The 26,648-nt window shown below is 39.4% G+C and overlaps 1 protein-coding gene across 5 annotated transcripts in view; it reads right to left on the bottom strand.

Annotated features, from left to right (window-relative positions):
* The window catches only part of LOC109934307 (cohesin subunit SA-1), a 194,876-nt gene that overhangs the window by 80,329 nt on the left and 87,899 nt on the right, over window positions 1-26,648 (bottom strand). The gene's annotated exons all lie outside the window — the stretch shown is intronic.

The raw sequence follows: 26,648 nt of genomic DNA, 5'->3' as shown, positions 1-26,648 counted from the left end.
CAAACCACAAGTAATTGAGGTCCACACTGGTACTTATGAGACAGAAATGAATATGGTCCTGCAATCAGAATTTGGGCAGCTAGGTAGGTGTTCAAAAGTGCAGGGCCATGCAATTGACTATAGAAACTGGAAGATAGGACAGGTGACTGTGTGGCTGGAAGGAAGTTTTGGATTCTGGGCACACTGGGACTGGCTCTGGAGAGTTGGCACCTGTGCAGGCCAGACAGGTTATACCTGAACAGAATCAAGACCAAGCTCATTGTCAGTGTACGTTACTAGTGGTGGGAAAAGGTTTAAAATAACTCAGCAAAGCGTAGGAATCAGGAGAGAACATTAGTGAACGCAAGGATTCAAAAGGTCTGGGAGAGCAGACAGCGCTTGAAGAGAGAATCGTATGTTTGAAGTCAGAGTAAGGGACAAAATAATGAAGTCGAAATCAGGGTTACACTGCATGTATGTGCAGTTAATCAAATTTGAGAGTTACAGGCACGAATGCCAGAACAGGGTGTTAAATATTCTTAGTTATAAGGTGTTCAGAAAAGACAGGGAAAGGAAAAAAAGGTGAGCAGCATTTTTGGTTAACAAGAACAGCGCTGAGAAAAAGAGGATGTTCCGGGGTTCAAGAACAAAATCAACTTGGCTAGAACTGAGGAGCAAAAACGGTGCAATAGTCGATAAACCTCCAAAGAGTAGGAAGATGTAAAAGAACAAATCTGCAAGGAAATCACTGAGATGCACGTCATTGAGTGCTTATCAAGGGGAGATTAATTACTCTAAAATAGATTTAGTGTAGTGTTAGGTTCAGTGCAGATAGCAGCAAGCATTCTTAGATTGTTTTCTGCAGAATTTCTTAAAGCAGCATGTGTTCGGTCCAACAAACAAGCAGGCCTGTTTCTTGATAATTAAAAGGGTCAAGTAGATCATAGGAACTGGAGGAAATATTTAGGAGATAGTAATCATTCTAATAGTAGAATGTTTAGGATTATTGTGGAAAGAGACAACAACAAGCTAAAGAAAGACTAACTAACTGTGGGAAAGAGAACTTCCACCGGGCAAGAAGGGAGCTGGGCTCTGTCCGTGGGCTTTGCAGCAAAGCATCCAAAAGGTGTGGACTGGCTGGAGACACTTCCCCCAATTTGCATTCCCAATCCTCATTTGCTGGCTGCTTTTTTGGTGCCAGTTGCTCATGTTCAGAGAGGTGGTCACACTGTAAGTTAGGGCCAAGCAGACAGATGGCAAATGGATGACCACCAGCTGGTCCATTAGATCCCACTTGCTAATTGGTTTTTCATTCTGGATACTGGTCAGCAATGGCTCTTCAGATGAGTTAAAGGAAGAGCCAAGCCTGTGACTCTACTGGTTACCCACTGCTGCACATTCTCTTCGAATCCCACCCCCTGACGAGCTAGTTTAAACACTCCCCAAACAACACTAACAAACCTCCCCACAAGAATGGTGGTCCCATTCTGGTTCAGGTGCAACCTGTCAGCCTTGCACAGGTCCTACCATCCCTAAAAACATTCCCAGTCCCTGAAATCTAAGATCCTCCCTCCTGCACTTCCCTCCAGCAATGTATTCATCTGGACTAACCTCTTACTTCTACACTCACCAGCAAGTGGCACATACATAGGAAACTGGTTAGGCCTCAGCTGGAATACTGTATAGAATCTGGGCACTATGCTTTAAGAAGGATATGAATACACTGAACAGAGTGCTTAATTGCTTTATATGAACAGTTCTGGGCATGAGAAACTTCAGTTATGAGTATAGATTGGAGAAGTTGGAACTGTTTTCCTTGGACAGGAGAAGGCTGAGGGGAATTCTGATCGAAGTTTTCTAAATCATGGGGGTCTGGACTGAGTTTCCCACTCAAACAGACAGAAAACTAAAGGACATAGTTTGTAGTTTTGCAAAAGAAACAAATGCAAGATGAGGAAGAACTTTTTCTCACTGACCAGTTCAGGTCTGAAATGACTGACTGCAGGTGTGATGGAGGTAGGTTCATTTGAAGCATTAAATTATTATTTAAACAAAAATAATGTACAGAGTTACAGGGAAAAGGAAGCAGTGCAGACAGGATGGTTAGATTCACCTCCTTTCGCACCACAACAACTATGAATCTGTGACTTTGCTCGGACAGTTTGAAATTAAATGCTGTTATGACAGAGATTGGAAGCCACACCAAATAAATAAGGGTCTAGAACCGAAATACCAAAAAGAAAAACATGGGCCCAAGCTATGCCTGCCATTTTGTAGGTTACGTGGGACAATCCCTCTTCCGTACCTACACTGGCCCTAGACCCCACCTCTTCCTCCGTTACATTGATGACTGTATCGGCGCTGCCTCGTGCTCCTACGAGGAGCTCGAACAGTTCATCCGCTTCACCAACACCTTCCACCCCAACCTTAAATTCACCTGGACCATCTCTAACACCTCTCTCACCTTCCTGGACCTCTCTGTCTCCATCTCGGGCAACCACCTAGAAACCGATATCCATTTCAAGCCCACCGACTCCCACAGCTGCCTAGAATACACCTCCTCCCACCCACCTTCCTGCAAAAATGCCATCCTCTATTCCCAATTCCTTCGCCTCCACCGCATCTGCTCCCAGGACGAGGCATCTCAGATGTCCTCGTTTTTCAAGGACCGCAACTTCCCCCCCTCAGTAGTCGAGAACGCCCTTGACCGTATCTCCTGCATTTCCCGCAACTCATCCCTCACACCCCGTCCCCGCAATAACAACCAAAAAAGAATCCCCCTCGTACTCACGTACGACCCCACCAACCTCCGGATCCAACGCATCATCCTCTGATACTTCCGCCATCTGCAATCCGACCCCACCACCAAAGACATTTTGCCCTCCCCACCCTTATCTGCTTTCTGGAGGGACCACTCTCTCTGTGACTCCCTTGTCCGCTCCACACTCCCCTCCAGCCCCATCACACCCGGCACTTTTCTCTGCAACCGCAGGAAGTGCTACACCTGCCCCCACACCTCCTCCCTCACCCCCATCCCAGGCCCTAAGAAGACTTTCCACATCAAGATGTTCATCTGCACATCTGCTAAAGTGGTATACTGCATCCGGTGTACCCATTGTGGCCTCCTCTACATCAGGGAAATCAAGCGGAGGCTCGGGGACCGCTTTGCAGAACACCTACACTCGGTTCGCAGTAAACAACTGCACCTCCCAGTCGCGAACCATTTCAACTCCCCCTCCCATTCCTCAGACGACATGTCCATCCTGGACCTCCTGAAGTGCCACAACGATGCCACCTGAAGGTTGCAGGAACAGCAACTCATATTCCGCTTGGGAACCCTGCAGCCCAATGGTATCAATGTGGATTTCACAAGCTTCAAAATCTCCCCTCCCCCTACCGCATCCCAAAACCAGCCCAGCTCGTCCCCACCTCCCTAACCTGTTCTTCCTCCCACCTATCCCCTCCTCCCACCTCAAGCCGCACCCCCATTTCCTACCTACTAACCTCATCCCGCCCCCTTGAGCTGTCCGTCCTCCCTGGACTGACCCATCTCCTCCCTACCTGCACTCACCTTTACTGGCTCCATCCCCGCCTCTTTGACCTGTCTGTTTCCTCTCCACCTATCTTCTCCTCTATCCATCTTCTATCCGCCTCCCCCCTCTCCCTATTTATTTCAGAACCCCCTTCCCCTCCCCCATTTCTGATGAAGGGTCTAGGCCCAAAACGTCAAAAAAAAAAGCTTTCCTGCTCCTATGATGCTGCTTGGCCCGCTGTGTTCATCCAGCTCTACACCTCGTTATCTCAGATCTTCCAGCATCTGCAGTTCCTATTATCCCTGATACTGTGTCACTATCACAGGATTTGCCACACGTGAAATTAAACCATTCGCTGGCCCACAAACCCTTGTGTTCCTAAGCATGCCTTAGAAATAACAGATTCTGGACACTAAGTTTATAACTTAAATAAAAGTTAATGTTTTTTAATAATGTAACTTTAGCAGAACATAGATGAACGACAATACAATCTAATTGATATACATGATTTAAACCTAAACTTCTTTACCAAGTCCTGCTCACACACCAACAGACAGACAGACACACTTAAGGGATAAATTTTTAAAAAGAAAATCATTAAGTTGCCAATTCGATAACCAGTTCGATGACTAATACCAAGCCTTCATGAAATCCGATGGGTTGTCTTACAGGCATCTTGCTTGAATTTTGAAGTCACCTGTCAGTGCAAATACCTTCTGCAGACCTCTGGAGACTTTTCCTGATTTCATATAGACTGGGGTTCTTTTCTCAGGGCTTACAACAACCCAATAACTGGAGAATAATTACAGAGAGCAAAATGAACAACCCAGTTCAACTTTTGGTTTCTGTTTCTTTTTTTAACATTGTCTGTGGTTGGCTGGCCAGAACAGGTACTCTCTTGACTGACCAATTCAAAATTCAACTAGGTGCCAGTCCCTCAGCATTCTGATATCTTGGTTCTGGTTTGTCTATAGTGTTCTCAGAGAATTTTCAACCTGCATTATCTTTCCAGGCCAATTCTCAACAGCAAACATCAGTTTTTAGTTCGCTCCTTTACTTTAAAAAAAAGCTCGTAAAAAGTTTAATTCTTAAATGCAACTTAGTTCCAAACCACAAATGAGAATAATAAAACAAAAACAGTGATAGTCTCAAAAAACGTCTCGCCCCTGCTGTGAGCAGATTGCCAGCACTCAATAAAGCTGACTGACTTTTGTATGTGATACTCAGCAAGAGGCGGTTAGATTGAATCCAAGCTTGCAAGAAGCCACTTGCATTGCAACGGCGCCCAGAGACAGAGAGAGAGCAATTTCAGCCTGCAATCAGCAACCTATAAAGTTCCACAGTCGTGTACTTTCATGCATGTTTTCTGATAGTTTCTTCTGCAGAAATGTGTGAAGAAATACATAGTAAGAGGCTACAACTAAATTAGGATACAGGTTTATGCTTTTGCTTTATTAATTTAATTATGCTCAACTGAGACTATTCTGCAAATGGAACTTGTTTGCTTTTCAGGGCAAAAATCAATGGAACCTTGCTTAATTCTTTTCATGTCTCTAACCACCAGCATTGTTTTATTCACTACTTCCATAACCAGAGTCTAAGAGTGATGAAAAACGACAAAACTTGTAAAGAAAAATCATCTCCAATAAAACTCAAAATCTCAATAAGTAACAACTTTCCTTGGAGATGAACTGAGTTATTCGTAAGTTTCATCATGGAAGTGCTTATTGTATGACTTGTTTAATATGCAGTTTTCTTAATAGAAGTTTTAAACTTAGTTAAGTCAATGTTTCTTTCAGTTTTTTAACTATTCAAGATTAAAAAAGCTTAATTCATTCATGTAACTTTAGTCGAACACAGATGAACTACAGTGCTATCTAATTAATAGGGTGGATTGGCTGATTCATTTTTCCATAAACTGTGTTCAACCAGGATGACAATTTTCAAACGTGACTTCATTGGCCAGGAAAAGCCAACCGCAATCAACCAACTAGTCATAAGTGACAGGTCACATAGGGGTCAAACATTTCCAACTGATATTAACTGACTGGTCACAACCATCCTTGACTGCTCCAAACCAGAGATAGCTGGCCAGTCAAAAGGATTGTTAACCATAACCAATTGGATAAACACATCTGTTTGGCAACCAGGGTCAACTGTTTCAAATGGTCTTGCATGCTGGTTGTCAACTGCTTTAACCGTTCCAGTTAAACTTCTTTTCTGTGATTATGCCTCATGTGAATTCCACACAGTGAACTAAATAGTTTCCTTTTACTCTGTTTACAGTGCAGGTCTATTCAGCTATCATTTACTTGGGCTATCTTCTGTCAATTTGCAGCAGACCATACAAGGTCTGAACAGCAATTAATTCTTTCAGTAAGCACATTAATAAATTGAAACCAGAAAATGTTCCTGAGCTCCACCATCTCCATGATGACATAGCACATGCTGAGCTGTTCTCATTTTGAGCTTTGAGGTCATTTATTCCTCATTTACAATTTCTTCTTTGATCTGGTTAAGTGAATGGATTTTACAACCTTTCAGGATTCAATGAAAACTTTTAAATCAATTTAACTTTTGTTCTCAAATCTAAACATCTCTGTGGAACGCCCGACTTGCGATGATTACAGACGTTATATCTCCAGTTCTTTAGCCAAGTAAACCTTCTGTTTTATGATCTTACTTTTCTTGCTATTAACCTATTAAGTCAGCATGGATCCTAACCTTTTGAGTGTAATAGGTTACAAGTTGCTTTAATTGCATTTATCCCCTTTTCTACAATTAAATTTTAATTGTTAAAACTAGAAATTCTATACTAAAAGACATGAACCATGAACTAAACCCTATTCACAGTACAGAATGTAATGATTTTCTACATTAAAGTCAATAAACTAAGTTTATAGATCATCTCAATTTAACATAATAGGGCTTTGAAGATTCCGAGTATTATTACAGAAACCAGCAGATATCTTGTACACAAAAAAGTCATACTAAATATGTCAGAAATAATTTCTCTTTCTGAAATGATTCCAAAACTTAAACTATTAACTAGATGACACATGTTTACAGTCTGTACAGTTAAAGTGGAGGTAAACTTTAAGCAAAAAGTACCAGTGGTTGAAACATTGAACTAAGTAATCTAAATCCTGGAGACGTGCTTAAATCCTGTCCCAGCAGCTGGAAAATTTAAATTAAGTAGATACATCTGGAACTTAAAAATAAAAGCTGATTTCAGTTTTGGTAACCATGCAACTGCTAGCTTGCCATTTAAAACCTATTTGGTTCCCTGATGGCTTTTACGTGCTGACATCTGATGATCTTACAAGACTTGCCTTATACGGCTACATGCAAAACACCCAGCAAGCCACTCAGTTATCAAGGTAGGATAACACGATTTGAAAGTTCTGACCATTCCAGTGCCACCTAAATTCTATGAAGGAGTAAATAACAAGAAAAAGACAGTCACACACTGACCTATTACATTTGAAATGCAGTGATTTGTGTAGGCGAAGAAATGCATCACTTAGAAAATCCTTTTATTGCAATTTTAGTTCCACATAAACAACTGTTTTGGCTTTTTAAATAGAAAAACTAGAAAACAAATTCCAAGCCAGCTGTTGAATCAAAACACAAGTTTTTTTGCTGATTTGACTGATAATCTGGAATTGTATCCCAAGTTCTGAACATGTCTAGAATTACACTAACATCAAATTCACGGTTATGTTAGGTTTGCATCATGGCTCATTTACACCAACTAGAAGCTAAGCTCATAAGAAGGCCCCTGTCCTCTGTAAAAGAAAGGAACAATCCAGGGCATTGAGATATTTTCAACAAAGCAACAACCTCGTGTGAGAAGGTTTCCCTGGGGAACACCCCATGTCAACATCTTGATCAATCAGAGTCAACTGGCCCAGTTTGAATTTAATGTGACTCAAGTCTATCTAAATATGTATGTTAGAAATGTATACATTTTATACTCAAGTTATGTTTCTGACCAGATTTCAAAAATGTGATAACCTCTAACAGAGGCGGCTTCGTGGTACAACAGAACAATCCTTTTAAATAGATCTCAGTATGACATTCATTTTCTCAACTTATTCTCTTTACTGAAACACATGTATTTTGTCTCAACATACTGCATTGTTCTACCTCTGCTTGTAATTTTCTCACTTTTAATTTTCTCCCAAATCCTCTGTCTCGTCTTTCATAATTTGCTACACAAATTTGAAAATTTTCATTTTGTCATCTCAGACTCTATTAAGCCTAACTCATGCAGACTAATAATTACACTTCCTGATTGAGTTTAGATGCCTTTTTAAAATAAGCATCCTTACATTTTCACCGAACACATTTATCCTAAAAAAACGTTACATACAGTTTTGTTCCATTGGTGGTGGTTAGATTTTGGCTAGGATTTTAGCCAAGATACCATTCTATTCTGGACAAACTATTTCTATTTTATTAGAATAAATTATAAATGTAATCTAATGTTTGTAATTCTTGGTTCTTTCATACAATTGTGGAAACACTGAAGACTTAAAGAAAAAACTATCAATGTGTTAAAATCTTCAATAACATACCCAAAGTTTGGCAGTATCTGTGGAGAGGAAATACTGTTAACAATTTTAGAACAGTAAACCATTTTGTTGAACAGCACCAAATTTCGATACAGTATGTGATATTACATTAGATCTCTATTTCTTTAATGTCATTTAAGGCCAATGCGCACAATTTCCAATTATTGAAATTATTTTTGAATTTTAAATTAGATTTGAATTATTACAAAAATAAATTTAAGTTAATTTAAATGATTTACTGGGTCACCACAGAACAAATAAAAACACTAATTAAATTGATTTTTCCAGCACAAGCAGGTGTTCCAATGATAACCCAAATAATTTTCGTTTTTGATAAACTAAAATTATGTTGGCATGAATTCAAAGTCATCTCCAGGAAATGGAAAAAAAGATGAAGGTTCAATGACAGAATCTAAACCTAGAACAAAAACAAAAAATTATGCTTTTACCAATGTTACATTATCGACTGAAGGGGAAAGTTACTTAGCATTATTTGAAAGTAACATGAAGAGAGACTGAAATACCAAATGAATAAAATGCAAAAACACCGTTTCTAGGTTGCTACGTAAGTACAGATTCTTGATGCAGACAAGGTGTTTCTGCAAGTATAAGAGGACATTTACCTATCCAATATTCTACACATCTATTTGGATTTACATTTTTAAGGGATAAAGTAATAGATGCAGTGGTATTAGAACAAGATTTACATTACCTGCAGAATGAACATAACCCACCGGTTAAGCACAAGGACCCTCTCTCCACTCCCTAGCATCCCACAGGAAAACAGACATTTGGCCACAGGAAATCTTCAGGTTACTTTTATCAACAGTATCAATACTGTTCACCTTTGCTCTGAATAAATTAGCATCAGATATTTCCCCTTAGAACTGAAGGACTGTATTGGTTTCAAATTGTAATGTAGGGTTTACATTCTGCAACTATCGGTAACTGAATCAAAACAAGGGGTCAGCAGTCTGTGTCCTTGCAGATGACACTAAGATGAGTGGCAGAGCAAAGTGTGCAGAGGACTGTGAAACTTTGCAGAGGAACATAGATACATTGAGTGAGTGGGCAAAGGTCTGGCAGATGGAATAAAATGTAAATAAATGTGAAGTCATACATTTTGGTAGGAGTAATAGTAAAAAGGATTATTACTTGAATGGTAAAAAGTTGCAGCATGCTGCTATGCAGAGGGACCTGGGTGTCCTTGTGCATGAATCACAGAAGGTAGGTCTGCAAGTACAACAAGTAATTAGGAAGGCAAATGGAATTTTGTCCTTCATTGCTAAAGGGATTGAAATTAAAAGAAGAGAGGTTATGGAGTACTGTGTGCAGTTTTGGTCTCCTTACTTGAGAAAGGATGTATTGGCACTGGAGGGGGTGCAAAGGAGGTTCACTAGGTTGATTCCAGAGTTGAGGGGGTTGGCTTATGAGGAGAGACTGAGAAGATTGGGATTATATTCATTGGAATTCAGAAGATTGAGGGGGGATCTTATAGAAACATATAAAATTATGAAGGGAATAGATAAGATAGAAGTAGAGAGGATGTTTCCACTGGCAGGTGAAACTAGGACAAGAGGGCATACCCTCAAGATTAGAGGGAGCAGATTTAGGACTGAATCAAGAAGGAATTTCTTCACCCAGAGGGCTGTTAATCTATGGAATTCCTTGCCCAATGAAGTAGTTGACGCTACTTCAGTAAACGCTTTTTAAAAAAAAGGTAGTTTTTTTTGAACAATAAAGGAATTAAGGGATACGGTGAGAACGCGGGTAAGTGGATCTGAGTCCACGAAAAGATCAGCCATGATCTTACTGAATGGCGGAGCAGGCTCGCGGGGCCGGACGGCCTACTCCTGCTCCTTGTTCTTATGTTCAATCACTGATCTGTGGTAAAAAAAAGTCTTAATGTTTAACAACTTGAAGAACACTTTACAGCCCATCCATAAAATTTTATCTCTGCTCTAACAATTAGACACCAATTTTAATTCTTATATATACAAAGGAAATGTAACATATTCTTATTTTACTTCAACTTATTTTGAAAGTTTAGTTGTGACAGTGCAGAAACAGTGAACAACAGCTATTTCATTGTAAAACTAAATTATTGTGCGTCAAGCTTGAGAGGCTAACTTCTTTATTAAGTATTCCCAGATGACATACAGAATTGGAACAGTACAAAATTAAATGGTTCCTAGTATTTCTAAAGATTTGCTTTAAGTATAAACTCAGAAAATTGCATGCTTAATTGTGCATGTGTGTGATTAGAAAAAAAACCATTAAGAGCTAAATTCTATCATGGTCACATTCAACAATGACATATGCAAGTTTTATAGTTGAAGCCTCTGAAATGTACTCAAACACAGGAAACCCTGTCAGATTAGAAACGCATCCTGGCCTCGAGATCAGCTTACTCAAATTTTATTAGCGAGTGAATATAAAGGTTTTTTGGTCTGCATGTATCATTCAGACCCACTCAATGCTTTTCAGCATCACATCACAGCTGCAGAGAACAAAATCTCATCATAATCATCAAGCACAGCTTTACACAAATAGCTCAGCAACTAAAATACAATACACTAACTTGTACTGCTCAACATCCCTGTTCACATATTTCCCCCCTGGAAACTGAGCATAGCAAGTAGAAATGTCTCGGACCATAACCCAATGGTGCAAAAGAAGAAGCATCACATTCCCAAAATCTGTTAACCTTATACTAACGTAGTTTCAAAATAAGCCCTTGTCCTACACATACATCGACAGTCATCCAAACTTACTATATGTCCTTAAAGCACCCAAGCATTTCACATGCATCAGTAAGGAAAAGTTATGATGAGGTGAGCAAATGTGTGGCTTAAGGGGCAAATTTTAGCATTTCTGAATGTCAAGAGACAAAACAAGGTACAGACATTGAGAGGACAGTTTGTGTGTGTAGGCTGATGGATAAAGACCTCAATGATAATGGTGAAATGGAACAAACATGAGAAAACCAGTTCAGGTCAGTGAGGATGGGGCAATAATTTGAGCTAAACTCCATATATGATAGGATCCAGTGGCAAAGATTTCAGTTTTTCAAAGTTTAGTCTGTGTATTGCATGGAAAATATTATTAGACTACTGGTTCTATTTTAGTACATGTAATTGATATCAAAAATATTAGCAGAGATAGTGGCAATCGGAATGGTGGATAGGTTGTGTCTGGAAGTAACAAAGATACGCGAACATGATCCCCAGCACTGGTACTGATGGGTGGATGCAGCACAGATTGGGCTGGGAGGTATACAGTATTATAGAGGTAGAAATTGGCAGACTTAATCATAAATAGGATATAAAGTTTGAACTTCAGCCAGAGTCAAACATGAAATTGAGAGTGCATATTCTTAAAAGGCAAGCATCTGAGAAACAAGACAACAGCTGAACTGAATGGCTTTGGTCTTGAAGCATTACCCTGGCCATACTGCTGCAGAAGGCTCCAGTTAGTTGGACTATATTGTGTCACCCATCCCTGCGGAAAGGTTTGTACAGAAAACAACTCTGAGCACAAGTCCATCAGGCAGTGATCAGCACCTAACATTCTTGAGACCTTACAGAAAAAGGAGAGGGTCAAGTCTGTCAGATGGATTCCTGAGCAGACTGTCAGTCATTCAGCAGAATTTTCAAACAAGCACTAAGATATAGCTTGCCTGCCGGCGAGGAGAGTACTTCCCATGGATACATGTGTGAACTCTCCACGTCACCTTACATAGTCCTCAAGACCGCTGCAACGATGAAGGCGCCATTGCAAATCTCATTTTAGAATGTGCCTTGGCAAAGGTGGTGAGAAAGAAACGCAAGCGTTATCAAGCTTCATCCCAAATAGTTCCATGACACAGGACTTGGCTCATCTGGCTGTTGTAGGATGCCGGGGTTCCAACACAAACATCAACTGCACCTGGAGGATCATCATCGTTATGAGAAACCCTCTTTTGTGTGCTTGCATCAGCTTGGTCTTCCAAGAAAAGGAATTATGCATGACAGAGCGTTACAGGCTTGCACATTCCAAGGTCCAGGACTACATGCTAAAGCTTAAAGCAGCCAGTACAAAGGTGCAGTAGGAAAAGGCCACTCCCTTTCAGTTATAATTTGCTGAGGACGTGGTAACTTATAAAAACCTTTGGGACTGCATGCTTGAAGAATCATAGAATTTCTACAGTGCAGAAAGAGGCCATTTGGTCTATTGAGCCTGCATGGACCCTCTGAAGAGCATCCCACCCAGACCCAGCCCTCCACCCTCTTGTAACTCCCATTTATCATGGATAATCCATCTAACCTAGATACTACGGGACAATTTAGAATGGCCAATCCACTTAACTTGCAGATCTTTGGACTGTGGGAGGGATAACTGGAGCACCTCACTGAAACCCACACAGACACAAGGAGAATGTGCAAACCCCATGCAGTCACCCAAGGTGGAATCAAACTCAGGTCCCTGGCACTGTAAAGGCAGCAGTGCTAACCCACTGAGCCATCATGCCAGCACAATGCACCAAAATTAATATAGCTCGTCATAATTTTGTAATTGGATTCAGTCATCGAACAGCACAAAGTGCATAAATACGTCACATAGTACTTTGTTAAACTCTTCAATTTTCTGACCCGAGATGTTCTGTAATGTACTAACAGACATTTTATAAATAAAGTTTCCTTTTGCCAAGAAGGAAAGAAAGCTCATCCATCCTCCTATCAGACATGTATGTTTTAGGCTAGCAAAAGTTGTGTAGTTCATTGTGACAAAGATAGATAAAGTTGGGAACTGTTGCTAGCCAATGGAAAATGAACTCACTGCTAAGTCAGGAATAGACCACAAGTGAGAAGAGGCAAGTGTCAAAGATGGATTTTTTTTGGGGGGAGGAGGGGTGTTGCTGGCCTTGTGGGCACAGGATAAATCGATTCCAAAAAAAAAAATCACTGAATTTGTAGAAAAGGGAACTGAACAAGAAACTAAGCTTCCGAAAAATAAACAGAAAAGTATGTCAGCAGCAGAATTACCCTAAAAAGATGAAATGCTAGGAGATTAAAAGAATACGATCAAAAAGGTCATGTGTTTAAATATGTTTATGATGGCATTCCAAAAATTAGCATTGTTTGCATGCACGTCATAGTTACTTGTGATGTGCCAAAATGCTTTAATAGGGAAGAGATTATAAAATGACCCTTTCTTAACACAAGTTTGTCTTGGAGAAAGCAACAGAATTTAACATTGAAAGAGAACATTTTTCGATTGCCAAGAGTTGGAGTTGGAACTGATATTTACTTAAAATGTGCTCACATGATATCATGAATTTCTAATTTACCAATATGATAACAACTTGCATTTATGTAGCAGCTTTTACTTGGAAAACATCACAATGTACACTACAGGAACTTGGTTTACCAAATACACTTTGACACTGTGCCAAGCAAATGAAATCAGAACAGCTGAGATTGTATAAAGGAGTTTCTTAAAGAGGAAGGAGGTACAGAAGTGAAAAAGGTGAAGAGTTGAGGTTTATGCAGCAAATTCCAGAATTTAAAGTTTTGACGGCTGAATCAGCAAAAGATCACAATTGGAGGACTGCAGAGATAAGGTGGGATGAAGAAAAGGGGCAAACAAGTGTGCGTGTTTCAAAACTGATGGCTTGTTAGGATGGGACTCAACGAGTACAGGGGTAATAGGTGAACAGGATTTGGTGCAATTTAGGAGAAGAGCAGCAGATTTTTAGAAGGCTATGTTTATGATCAGTGGTAGATGGGAGGCTGGCTGGCAAAGCACTGAAATGTCAAATCTAGACATAACAAAGGCATAAATGAGAGAGTACGACAAACAGATTTTGCTGCCCTGAGTCACCAGTGCTTTCTGTGTGGTAAGTGGTGAGAAAATGCCATGCCTCATTGTGGAATGGTTCACATAAAACATACACCCCACCCCCAGATAATCTCTCGTCAGCATATAAAGTGAATCCTACTAGTAAGAGTAGGAATAATCTTTTTACATAATCCAAGCGACATTTAAGTAACATGCACTATGTGCATCTAATATACATGAACACACACAATAATATTTTTTGTATACACACTAAGGGTACAGTAGTTTGTAAATATGTGTTTATACCAAAGACACACCAATTCAAGCAAAGAAAACTGATGGCACGATCCAAGCTATTTGCATTTTTATAGCAAATACCTTGACCTGTAGCTTGTATATGGTGAACAGATCTAGACTAGAAATGCAAGAGATACCACGCAGTGAAAAAGACGCCAGCCACAAAATGATTTACAAAGGTACAAGTCACTTAAGTTTTCTTACAGAAGGAAAAATTTATCAAGTTAAACTTCTAGTGCAGCACAATGCAGAAGGAAGTAGTTCTCATTCTCCACATGAAATATGACATAAGTTAATGTATCCTATCCTGTTATTGTAAATAGAAAACTAACTTGGAAATGTCCATGGGTAGTCTGCCTCAACTAAATAACTACAGCAGCTCCAACGTTCTACAGTCAGCCAAATCTATCGCATTAAATCAACTTGCGGAAATTGCTTTAAAAAGCACACATTTTGAGGGAGAAAATAAATATTTTGTTTGAAAACAAATTATAGGTTGTGGCTTTCATTTAGTTAAAATGCTTTGACTTTCAGCTGCATTATACTTGGAGTTCAATTTCTCTACAAATAGCAAGTCTTGCTAAATATACAAATTGAAAGATTGTATGGTTAAAATTCAATTGTATTTGAATCAAAACAGATTGGATTGCAACAGAAAATTTCTGAGGTAACTGTATTTACACTTTCCCAGTTTAGTTTGCTTTGTACACTGGAGACAAAATAATGAGTATTAACATTTAATGGATTCAAATCCCCTCCCCCACCCAAAGCGTTTCAGGCATAGTTACTGCATCCAAAATAATTGTGTGCCTTTTATTGGAATCCAAACTATAAGTGGTTGAACTGTATAGGATACACAGTAAAAAATAAACAGCATTAAAAGTTCAGATGCGTAACCGCACTCCATGGAAATTGTACAGTATTTGATTAAATATGCTTTTTGAAAATAGGTTTAAAAATTCAGTTTAAATCAAAATCATTATTAAATCTGTTGTTTGCATAAACATTAGTTTTCAGACAATAAAATTCAGCATGGGCCGGGAGGGGGTGCATGTGGAATTTGTGCAAACTCATCTCTGCTTGGGTTTCCTCCCACAGTCCAAGTATGTACAGGTTAGATGGATTGGTCATGTTAAATTGCCTATAGTATCCAGAGATATACAGGCTAGGTGGATTAGCCATGGGAAATGCAGAGTTACAAGGAGTGGGGAGTGTCTGGATGGGTTGCTCTTTGGATGGTCAGTGTGAACACGATGTGCCAAATTGCCTCCTAACACACTGCAGGGATTCTATGATTTTAAGTATTTCCTACCACAATAATGGAATGGTTTTAATTCATACTAATGCAGCTTGAAGCTTGGATAAATGAGGCACATAGGTGCTGCAATACTGTGTTTTCCATTCTGTGGAGGATGTATGTTTCACCAAGATACACCTACAGACTTCAGAATGGCAGGGTGAACTTATGTTGCTTATCACTTGGAAGAACTACCAGCTACCTTAGCTTCTAAGAGAATTGTATTGAATTGCGTAGCCTGAATGACAGGAATAGAACCAGATGACAACAGCTCGATAGCCATGATATGTGGAAGATACACTGAAGACTGGAGTCCTCAATATAATAGGCCTTAGATAATCAGGAAGCAAGCTGTAGTTACAGTGGCTAAAAGTGTTGCCGGTATCTTTCATGAATGTGATCCCAGTGATATAGACAACAAATTTTGACTGAAATATTTCAAACAGGGACTGGTAGGTGAATCAATAAACTTACTGTAATGCAAACATGCATTCCAAGACTTCAGACAAAAAGGGAAGGCTGAGGACTTGGCAGCAGTTGGAGAATATAGAGGGACTAAGTGTTGGCTTATTTGTAGGAAAACATTGATGCTAATACTTTTCCAAACTGTAGGGTACGGTACAAAGAATAAAAGCAGGTTGACAATTTGATTGCTCTTGAAATCAAGAAAGCAAAGTTGGGTCATTAGGTTGGGATGGGAGAAAAGTAAAAGGAACAGATAGTGTTCTTCTTCAATTAGTTAATATTAGTGCAGGAAGAAATGTGTTAGAAACTAAAGATCGAGAAGATGGTTAGAAGATGAAGTGTACAGCAAAGGGGGCAGGTTTGTGAAGGCAGAATCAATATTCGTAAGAAATACCTTTAAACTTTATCAATTACCTAATTTTAAAAAATTGCCTAAACTACACAAAGTCTACTGCTGCTATACTTGGCCTCACATCCAAAAAAATTGGACAACTCTTTATATTCTAGAAATTTCTTTTGCCATATTTCAACATACTGGATGGTGAAGGGCTTGACATTTTGTTTAATACAAAAATATACATTTATTGTCCAGGCACAATGTTTTTATTTACACAGGCTAGAATTGCAGATCCAAAAGTAAAGAACGAAAGCACAAAAAGCAAGTGAATGGTGTGAAAATGACAATTTCAGAGACCAGAGCATCATAAACTTAGCAGCATCGAAATGAAAATGATTTATAAGCTAATACCGGTTTCACTTTGCATAATAATATATAAGCCACTGGGAGGCATTTACAGTCAATCCTCAGGCCATCAATTTATTAGTTTCCCACCTCTTTGGAAAAACTAAAGTTGATGCAAAGGGCAAACCTGCCAGATTAAATCTGCAGCAAGTGGTGAGGAAGGCACAAAAGGCAAAAAATCCTAAATGATCTCATCCCGACCAAATAATTTGATCTATCTGTAAATAACAGTATTGGTAGCAGCGATAGAAGATAGAAACAATGAGTAGGGTTTTGTGGACAAGCAGTAGTTTGGCACTAAGTCAAAATACTCAGAGCTGGTGAAGACCTAATGAACTGAATGGCTTCCTTCTGCAATTCTTTGATGTGGTGACAGAAAGGAAAGAATTACACATAAAAAGACAATATGGGCCAAGGAAACAGCTGCAGAAAGCTTAAAAATGTTAGAACCCTTAGACAAGAATGCCCCAATATATTTTAAGATGGGGAATGTCTAAATAATTTGATGCCAGTCTGCTCTATCTTTCTCATACTTTTCCAATGTATAATTAATTACAGTTACATTAGTATCAGCCAGGACTTTGCAGTCAATGACAAAGCAAGGGGACTGGCACTGCAATTAAAGAATGTGGTGCCGAGATTTCAATGTTACTGGTGAGAGAATTTTACTGTTAAATAACACAGCTTTATGGTGATTCCCAACATTAAGCTGTCCAAGCAGCCAATCACATTAAAGAATTCTCACAGACAACCAGAAAAGGAAAAGCTCTAATAATCAAAGTTAAAATTATTTATAGTGAGCAAAATAAAGATTGCAAGAAAAAGAATTAAATTTCAGACTTTTTATTATTATCCTGATGTGTTAACTGTTTTTCTGTCCAGAGGCAACTTGACCTGCTGAGCTATTTCAGCATTTCCTGTTTGTACAAGTTTCCAATAAATACAGTATTTTACTTTATTATTTGACTGGGAAATGCATGATCTTCACAATTCAGGTTGTTTAGAAAGTCCTTGAGCAACTTCAATACCTTGGAATCAATGCATGATTTAAGTAAAGTGTAACTGGCATATGAAAACCTCATACATAATGCTTTACAATTCAAATTTCTAGATTTCAATATAACCAGCATCCTTTGCAATGCATTGTGCAATCTGATTTTCAACGGCTCACATTTCTTCTGTTGTCAAACAATCAGTTTCAGCATTAACAATACTATATTACAAGTTGTATGAATTACACAGACAAACAGGAGGCTGGAAGAACACAGCAAGGCATGCAGCATCTGGAAGAAAGGAGAAATCAACGTTTCAGGTATTACCCTTCTCCTTCAGCAAGGACCATTCCCTCCTTAGTTCACGCCACATTCCCCACCAACCACTCCAATGTACTTGGTACTTTCCCTTGCAACCACAAAGATGCAACAACTGCCCATACAGCACCTCCCTCACCTCCACCCAGGGCCCTAAGCAGTTCTTCGGGGTGAGACAAAGCTTGACCTGCATCCCCTCCAACCTAGCCTATTGCATCCTGTGCTCCTGATGTGGTCTCCTCTACATTGGTGAGACCAAATTTAAACTGGGTGACCGTTTCATTGAGCATCTTCACCTGGTCTGTAATGGCCAGCCTAACCTCCCGGTCACTGCCCATTTCAACTCACCCTCACACCCAACTCTCCTCCCCCACCCTCGTAATGGTTGAATAGTAGACGGTGTTTGGATTACGCAAATTTTCTGCTGTACAGGTATAGCGATTTTCTATAGTGAGTTCCCAATAACGTGATTTTATATAGCACGAGGTCACAAGGACGCTGCTATTGCATTAGAAAAGAACTACCTGTATGTCAGTTAGCTGGATGACTGGTTGTGATACAGAATGATGCCTACTGCATGGGTTCAATGCCCATGCCTGTTGAGATTACCATGGAGGATTCTCCTTCTCAAACTCTTCCTCCCCGAGTCTTGGTGACCTTCAGGTCAAACTACCATCAGTTGTGTCTGTCTAATGAGTGCGCAGCCCTACAGTCCAGTAAGACTATGGCATCTTTATGTCAGTCATTGATTGTGACAGCATGTAAATCCAAAGTCATTACGTTTAAGAAAGTTGAAAAGAGGCTTCATTACCAAGCTTTATTCCAAATACAAGCATTGTGAAGCAGAAGCAGGCCAGTCGGCCCCTCAAGCTTGTTCCACTAATTAATACGATTTTGGCTGATGTTTGTGTTTTGAATTTCATTCTCCTATCAAGACCCCAAAGACCTTCGATTCGCTAACCAGAATCTATCTACTGCCGGTCTAAAAATATTCAATGACTCTGATCCCACTTTTGAAGCAATGTTCCAAAATCTTCCAAATCTCAAGGAAAACATTCACTCAATCTCTATCTTAAATGGACAACACCCACTTTTTAAACAGTACCCCCGCAAAGTCAGTCTCACTTCTCATTGGAAAATTGGAACATAAACCTTCAGACAGAGGCAATGCAGAAAAGCGAAATCTGAGTCAAAATTTTCAATGTGGTGCTAGTACCATGAAAACATGAAGGATCTTTCTACAATTCCATGATAATTGATTCCAACCAGAACAGATTTCAATCAGTTGGACAGTTTTCACAAAACAAAATTTTCTTAGAAGGGATCAATTTCATATTGACCTTTATCTCAAATGCACAACCAACTTTTTTAAAACAGATTATTTTGTGCAGGGCTTGTAGCATTGCGTGACACTTGGGTAACAAGTCAGTTATTCTAAATTGTGCAATGCAGTTCCACCCTTATTCAACTGACCCAAGCCATCAGTCGTCAAGAACAGTGCAATAGTAATGCAATTCTTTTTTCCTGCTCCAGTTACATCCTAAACTGTCACTACAACCACATCCCTCATCCAGTTTTACCCTTTAACTGTTCACTACCCCTTCTTCAAAGAATGCAAGAATGGTTACTACATTCTTTTTATATGCACGTAGACATAACATAATACTTTCCTGTGGTGAAATTTAGATTTATTAATGGTGTTTCTATTCTGGGCTTTTGTAGAACTGCTGTCTCACTCAGCAAGATCACATCAGCAACCAGAGATTAGCCCCATCTTCCATAACCTACAGTTTGTGTAAGCTAAAGACTACCAATTATATTTTTCTTTATTCATTCACGTGATGAGGGCATTGCTGACCGGGCAGCATTTATTGCCTATCCCTAATTGCCCAGAGGGCAGTTCAGAGTCAATCACATTGCTATGGATCTGGAGAAGACCCAGTAAGGATGGCAGTTTCCTTCCTTAAAGGGATTTAGTGAATCAGATGGGTTTTTCAGACAACTGACAATGGATTCATGGTCATTATTAGATTCTTAATTCCAGATATTTTATTGAATTCAAATTCCACCACTAGCTGTGGCAGTATTCGAACCCAGGTCCCGAGAGCATTATCTGGGTCTCTGGATTAACAGTCCAGCAATAATACCACTAGGCCATCGCCAGCTCCCCATTACTTACAATGTAATGTTGCACTACACTGATAAATATTGAATTGGCAACAGATAATAGATTTCATAAGCTAAAACATATGATAAATGGGGAAGACGCAGTCAAGGTTAGTAACTGCAAAGTGTTTGCATTACTCCCTACCAATTTATGCGCTTAGGAAATAGGTTCGGAAAGAATTTAACTTTTAAAACCTAATGTAACTATTTTAGCCATTTCTCTCTCAGATGCTCATAACCACAATACATTTCTACCCTTATAAATTGCCCTGAAACATCCAGTTCTCCTGGACTGTGCAACAGAAATGCAGTTCCTTATTTTTCATTTCTGCTCCACCTCTATCCCAAAATGGCACATAACCACTTCATTCATAATTTATACCTGTCTTTTTAGAAGATATATGGCCTTTGTTCCCATCTATTCAGGTTCCATCTTACATTTTTTTTTCCAGAATACTAATAACTCTAAGCAGCGCAAGTTTCTTGCTCTCACCATTAATTGCGTATTTTCACCAAATTTCCAGGTCACATTGTTCATATGTAGCAATGTTCTCTCTAATCCTTTCTGTCCCCACTTCTGGGTATGTTACTTACCAATATCTATTATTATAACACTAATACCCACAATGATCTTGACTACACATCCTCCCACTCCACTTTGTGAAGGGATTCTCATTTATTCTCCTAATTCCTAAATCTCCATGACATCTGATCTGACAATGCCACCTTTCACACAAATTCTTCCAACCTATCCTCCTTTTTCCTTAATGAAGGTGTGTCCACTCGCATCTTAGCTTACCTGGGCCCTGACTATGTCTATTCCATTTCTCATGCTTTTCTGTCACATGTTCCTCTCCCCTCAAGAACTATAATAGCATTTCTATTTCCTCACCTTCCAACCTACCAGAACCCATGCTACTTCCATAATCTTCAATGTGATGTCACCTTTCAGCATTCTGAAAGGATCATAATAGCCTGGTGTATATTTTATATAGCTTCTCTTCTCACCCAAGCACAGAAAATGCAATATCTTCCATTGAATTTTCTCCCATCCTACTGTCCAACGCCTTCAACTATATCTCCAGGTACAATAATCATTCAAATTGCATGACGTACTAGTAGCATGCAACATCCACAATGCAATTGCAACAACATTCCACCCAATAAATGCAAGTCCAGTGACGATTTTCAGAACATACTCAATTTGAAATTGCCTCCTGTTTTAATTCTCTAACACACTCCCATTCTGGCCTATCTTTTCTCAATAGGCTACAATGCTCCATTAAAGCTCAAGATTAACTTGATGCATGTCACGTTTTATTGGTACTTGACAGCTTTTGGACTCAACACTGATTTCAGCAATTTCAGATTGATCCCTCTCCCCTTGCTTTGTTTCACATTTCTTTACATGACATATGCAGGTGATTATTCTGCTTTTCCCATTTATAACTTTCTACAACCACATTTTCTTTCTTTACTTGCTCCATTCCGTCAATTTTTGCTTTGCAGCTTTATTTCTTTTATCATTTAATCCCTCTGCTTTCTATCCTACCACAGGCAGACATTCCTTATTATTTTCCCCCTTACTTGCCTCGTTAATTGCTTAAAATCAATAACATCTCAATATTTTCCAATTCATATGCAACACCATTGACCAGCAATGATAACTGTTTTTTTCCTCTCCAAATGCCACATGACCAACTGAAAATCTTCAGCATTTTCTGCTTTATTTCAGATTTCCAACATCTGATGCAGTTTATTTACATGCTAACATTCATCAGTATTTCAGTTGCTGAACTTGATCTCCTTTACTTCATTAAGAAAAATTCAGCTGGCGACTGACATCCATATCCCGTGAAGGAATTTTTAAAAAATCCTGAGCACTGCATAACTTGTACAATTGACAAGTACTCCATCTGCAGTTATCTGAATTCAATTCAATGTATTGTTAGCCCGTATCCTTACAAAATTAGGAATTGCTAAATATGACTCCGTGCTTATTCTGTAAAAATACAAATGACAGTGGAATTTAGCAAATATGAACATTGATATTAAACTTGTGGTCAGGTCATATTTATCAAAGAAACACTTTTAGAAAATTACTCAATTCTTCAGTTGGTAAATTCTGTCCACATCGATTTGACTTCCAAGGAAGGGTCACTCGACCCGAAATGTTAATTCCGATTTCTCTCCACAGATGCTGCCAGATTTACTGAGCTTTTCCAGCAATTTCAGTTTTTGTTTTTGAATACCTCATCCTTATTCAGGTTTTCAATTATATTTGATCATATTGTCTCAAACACAAGCATTAAGTTGCTACACGTTAATTTAAGACTTAGAATAAATTAAACAAGAATAATTTCTCATCCTTAACTGCTAAAATGACATTTTCAGCCAAACCTAACAATTAAAATTCCTGGACATAAAAGGATCCATTTATCCATCTACTGTACCTGCATGTGATTAGTAAACAAACAGCTTACAACCTGAATCACGAAACAGATGAGCCTCCCGGTGCAATACACTTTACAACAAATGCATGCATTCTTAAAGTACCAACAACATAGTAAAACACTGGAAGAACTTGACAAAAGTGCTAAGCAAAATATGACATCACATAACAGAAGATATGATGACGGATGAACAAAAATTTGTTCAAAGAGACAGATTGCAATAAAGTGTTTTAAAAGAGTGAGACAGAGATGGAGAAGCAGAGAGGTTTAGGGAAGGACTTCCAGAGCTTTGGACTAAGGCGGTCTAAAGCATGGCAACCACTGTTAGAACGACTGAAAGTGGGGATGTCTAAAATGTCATTACTGGAGGCACACAGAGGTCTGAGATTTGTAGGGGTGCCATAGATTACAAAAACAAGGAGGGACTAAGGCATAGAAGGATTTAAAATCAAAGATAAAAATTTTAAAACTGGAATGCTCCCATATCAGAAGCCAGTGTCAGTCGGCATTATGAGCATATGTGATTTGCAATTTCAGATAGAGCTACAAAATATGAAATATTCAGTCACTGCGCAGTACAGAACTTAAATACTTCCAGACAGAGACAGACTTTGCTAAAACATTCAACGTCTGTTATATCAGGTATATAGACCATACATCTGTATTTGGAGGGATTGAATCAAACTGTATGTTCCTTCACAACAACAACCATTCTGAGGAAGGGTCACGGGACCTGAAACGTTAACTCTGTCTTTTCCTTCACAGATGCTGCCAGACCTGCTGAGCCTCTCCAGCAATTTTGTTTTCGTTCCTAATTTACAGCATCCACAGTTCTTTCGGTTTTTATTTTGTATGTTCCTTCAGTTGTCTACAATCATCAGAGTAGAGTGCACTCAGCCAGCCCGTACTTACAAAACCCAAATCAAAATATCCCCTGTTTGTGATTCCACAAGTAGACAGCACACGGGGACAATCCTGACAACACTAATAAGTGAAGTAACAATCAACTTAAGATGATCAGTTAAGCTTATAACATTTACGCTTGCTGAAAGCAACGTGCATTCATATATAGGGACCATTCTGAAAACAAAACAAATACGTTCAAGCACAGAGCCTTTAACAAATTACTCTTGGAGCCTGGGGAGGTGATAGCTCTCTAATGCTTTTGCGATGGCACAGCTCAGTCAATTGAAGTTGACCTACCAACTAAACAGCACCCTTTTCTCTTCTCAAATTCAAAATGCTGAGATTGTTTGAAATTTGGCTCTCTTGTATTTGTCTGAAAACCTTGAACAATATCTCTTTTCAACAATGTAATGTGTGCTTTTAAAAAATGGATAAACTGTAAGCAATTCTAAAAACCAGTATTTTTTTTACATTAAATATAACCATCTGGCAAATACAGCAGCAAACTAACAGGGACAAAGGATCCATGCTTTTAACTCTTGAATAAAGATACATCTATACTCAATGTTCAATTGTCACAATCAACTTCACACATTTGCAAAATATGGTTACTGGCATTAGAGGTTTAGCAGGTTCATTTTTTAAAAAACTTAACCTATTCAACCTGCTCAGAGATGTTATTACATATCTCAGGGCTGGGTGGGACTTGTCAGAGACTCTGTATCAGGGGTTAAAAATGAAATACCAATGGATGGTTTCAATCCATCAACCTCTGGGTTACGGGCCCAGCACATTTTTCTATGCCACTCTGCTCTAGGTTCATTCTTAAAAACTGCACGCGACTATACACTAGGTTGTGCAATATTCCATAAACAGTGAATTCAAAGAGAGTTCCTGACACAAATTCGAGCAGATGGAGAAGATCTCCACTGTCACAGAAAAACTAAAAGTCTATCTTTCTGCATGGTGGGAAAGGGAGGGTGGGTTCTAAATTGCACACCATGAGTTCCTGGTGGCAAATAAATATAAACATATAAATCAGCAGCTGCCTCCACTTGAGTGGTTTTGGTATGGTAGAAGCCTGAAACCCAAAGTCAACAAAATAAAATAAAATTATATAAATGATAAAAAGCACTGGACCCAGCACTGATCTTTGTGGCACACCACTGGTCACAGGCCTCCAGTCTGAAAAGCACCCCTCCACTATCACCCTGTCTCCCACCTTCGAGCCAGTTTTGTATCCAGATGGCTAGTTCTCCCTCTATTATGTGATCTAACCTTGCTAACTAGTCTATCACGTGGAACCTTGTCGAACACCTTACTGAAGTCCTTACAGACCACGTCCACTGCTTTGCCTTCATTAATCCTCTTTGTTACTTCTTCAAAACTCAACTAAATTAGTCAGACATGATTTCCCATGCATAATACCATGTTGACAATCCCAAATCAGTCCTTGCCTTTCCAAATACATGTAAAGTTTGTCCCTCAGGATCCCCTCCAACAACTTGTCCACCACTGATGTCAGGCTCACCAGCCTAGAGTTCCCTGGTTGTCTGAGCCACTGTAATGGAGCACAACATTCCTCAATATTAGTCTTTTATATCCAGCTTGACAAAGTACAAACCACATTTCTGTGCTTAACAAGAATGAACATAAGATTAATAGATTCTAGCTACAGAGGAGAATCTAATATTTATATTGCATGAGAGGAGATTGGTTGGCAAGTGGACTCTGATTGGTAGAGGCGTTACCAAGGAAAATGCACCTTTAAAAGCTGATTCACAATTAACAACCAGGGTTTGTTTGAATTTTAACCGGGCTTTGTTTGAATTTTAAATGAGGCAAGATGACCGACTGGTCAGGACACTGTCCTGAGAAATCACCCAGAGAATGACTGGCACCTATTTTGTTATGTCAAAACAGGTTCAGTACATTAGTATATTATGTCTGCCAAAGAAAAGATTCTGTGTATAATATATGTTGCTTCCAGTACAGGTGAGTACTGCGCTGTGGGATGTGGGCATTACCGGCTGGGCCAGTATTTATTGCCCATCCCTAGTTTCTCTCAAAAAAGTGATGGTGACCTGCCTCCTTGAACTACTGCAATCCATGTGCAGTAAGGTAGACCCACAATGTCAGTAGGGAGGGTATTCCAGGATTTTGATCTAGCGACAATGAAGGAATGGGGATATATTTTGAATTCAGGATGGTGACTTGCTTGGAGGGAAATTTGCAGGTGGTAGTGTTCCCATGTAGCCACTGCCCTTATCCTTCTACATGGAGGCAGCCATGGGTTTTGGAAGGTGCTATCTAAGGACTTTTAGCAAAATTCTGTAGTACATCTTGTACCGCTGCTACTGAGTGAAGGCAGTGGAGTGACTAAATTTGGAGTGACTAAATTTTTGTGGATGTGGTGCCAATCAAGCAGGCTGTTGTCCTGAATGGTGTCGAACTTCTTGAACATTGTTCCAGCAGCACTCATCCAGATAAGTGGGAAGATTCCATCACATTCCTGACTTTGTTTTGCAGATGGTGGACAGGCTTTGGGCAGTGAACAAGTGCATTACTTGTTGCAGTATTCCTAGCCTTGAATATGCTCTTGGAGCTACTTTATTTATATGGGGAGTCTTCAGTTTCTGGTCAAAATAACCTCCAAGATGTTTACAGTGGGGGCTTCAGACATGGTAACACCACTGAATGTCAAGGGCAGTTGTTAAGTTGTCTCGAATAAGAGATGGTCATTGTCTGTCATTTGTGTGACACAAATGTTACTTGCCACTTTTCAGCCCAAGCCTGGATATTGTTTAGCTCTTGTTGCATTTGGACACGGATTGCTTCAGTATCTGAGAAGTCACAAATGGTGCCAAACATTCTGCAATTGTCAGCTAACATCATCACTTTAGACCTTACAATGGAGGGAAGGTCTTTGACAAAGTAGCTAAAGATGGTCTGGTTAGGACCTACCCTGAGGAGCCCCGCAGAGATCAGCTACAGCTGAGATGACTGACCTCCAACAACTACAGCCATCTTACTATGTGCCAGGTATGACTCCAACTAATGGAGAGTTTGCCCCCTAATTCCCATTGGCTCCAATTTTGTTCAG

This window comes from Rhincodon typus, chromosome 13 (assembly GCF_021869965.1).
Source record: "Rhincodon typus isolate 14 chromosome 13, sRhiTyp1.1, whole genome shotgun sequence".
In the NCBI taxonomy this organism is placed as follows: Eukaryota; Metazoa; Chordata; class Chondrichthyes; order Orectolobiformes; family Rhincodontidae; genus Rhincodon; species Rhincodon typus.
The sequence above is the reverse complement of the archived record's forward strand: the minus strand, read 5'-3'. Positions and strand labels throughout refer to the sequence as shown.